Below are 1,918 nucleotides of genomic sequence, written 5' to 3' on the forward strand. Positions count from 1 at the left end.
AACTTTGGCCTGACACATAGCAGGTACCAAAGAAACACAGACATCTTTAGCTATATGGTACAACTTTTGCTTTCCTTAAAAAAATTATCATAAAGTTGATGTACAAAGTTATACAGGTAAGGTCATGAGTACATTTCTTTTTAAACAGGGTTACCCCACCCTCATTTTCTCCCACTTTTCCACTCCAGACCCCCCACAGACACATTCTAAAGTTCATTTCCAACGTAGTGTCTAGAGAGTGAAATTGCTGAATTGATTCGCCATTTTGTCCCAATGTTTCTTATATTACTCTTCTTGTCCCCACTTTAGACAAACTTACATACAAGGCAAAGGGTACAAAAATTAAAAAAAAACACACAACAAAACAGTGACAACAGAGAATAAACGAACGGGAGAAAAAGAAAGGAAAAATAAACAAATGCTAACAGTACACTTTTTTAAAACCCTCTTGTTTCCATTTCTTGGAGTTCATTTTGATAAGCATCATTTTATATGGTCATATGCACATAGCTATTGAGCCATTGTGAGCATCTTCTCAGAATATCCTGGAAATATTCTAGTTATTACAAATGAGGGAAACCATGCAGCCTCTGGGTCTGACTACTTCACTTAGTGTAATTTTTCCATCTTTCCATTTCTTTTCAAATGGGACAATGTCATTCTTCCTGATGGAAGCATAGAAATCCATTGTGTACATATACTATGTTTTCTTGACCCATTCCTCTTCTGAGGGGCATCTGGGTTGATTCCATATCCAAGCTAGGGTAAATAATTCTTCAGTGAACATAGTTGTGCAGGGAGCTCTGGTGTGGCCTTTTTTGTGGTCATTTGGGTAAATGCCCAGGAGTAGAATTTCTGAGGCATGGGGGGGAGGGGCTCTAGATTTAGTCTTTTGAGAACCTTCCATACACTGTAATAGTACTCTAAAATACACTTAGAGCTCAGAAAATTAAACTCCCTAAAAACAAATCCCCAAAGAAACATTAATCCCATTAATAAGTGGGCCAAAGACTTAAATTAAAAAGAGACTTCTCTGAAGAAGAAATAAAACTGGCCTATAGTGCTCGCTTCGGCAGCACATATACTAAAATTGGAACGATACAGAGAAGATTAGCATGGCCCCTGCGCAAGGATGACACGCAAATTCGTGAAGTGTTCCATATTTTAAAAAAAAAAGTGGAAAATAGTATTGCTTATTGCAATTGTATTAGTGGTTCTTCTGAGCTTTACTTTAGAAAAATGATCTTTTAAATCTTTGAGAATTTTGTTATGTTTAAACTAGGTATGGAGTTTGATATGACTGTGGCCCACAAGATGAAATACACACTTTATGCAACCCTCTACAAGCTGGTGAGATTAACTCCAAAGATGAACCAGACAATCAGCTAGATTTTGCTTTCTGTTTCCTGTTCTTTCCTCCTCTGCTCTTCCTTTTCATTTCTCTACAAGAAAGCATTTCAAGTTAACCACATAAATTTTCATACCCAGTTAACCAGGTTGACAACTGGAGAGACGGAAGACACTAAATACTGTGCTGTATCTTGATGCTTGAAATAATTAAATTGATAAGAATCAAAAAAAATAAAAAAATAAAACTGGCCAATAGGCACATTAGGAGATGTTCAACATCTCTGGTCATAAAAGAAATGCAAATCAAAACAACAGTGAAAGTCCACCTCACCACAGTTAGGATGGCCATTATCATAAAAACTTATGCTTCTTAGACATTTAAGAGTTGACATCTCACATTTGAAAATGCACCTGCCACAGAGTTGACCTGCTCAAACATTTCTCTCAGGCCAAAGTAGAAAGCAAAGCTATTGAATTTCCTGCTTTCCTCTTTTTCTGTTTGAAAATGTTTATAGTGCCTTGGGAGTATGCCCTTCATTTTAACTGGAGAAAAATACTGTTTTTGAAA

General features: G+C 36.4%; 1 non-coding gene across 1 annotated transcript; it reads left to right on the top strand.

Annotated features, from left to right (window-relative positions):
• The first annotated feature begins 1,060 nt into the window (after positions 1–1,060).
• LOC125356977 lies at positions 1,061–1,167 on the top strand. Its single transcript, XR_007212010.1, has one exon. It is a non-coding gene; the product is annotated as a U6 spliceosomal RNA (small nuclear RNA).
• The last annotated feature ends 751 nt before the right edge of the window (positions 1,168–1,918 follow it).

This window comes from Perognathus longimembris, chromosome 8 (genome assembly GCF_023159225.1).
Source record: "Perognathus longimembris pacificus isolate PPM17 chromosome 8, ASM2315922v1, whole genome shotgun sequence".
Classification (NCBI taxonomy): domain Eukaryota; kingdom Metazoa; phylum Chordata; class Mammalia; order Rodentia; family Heteromyidae; genus Perognathus; species Perognathus longimembris.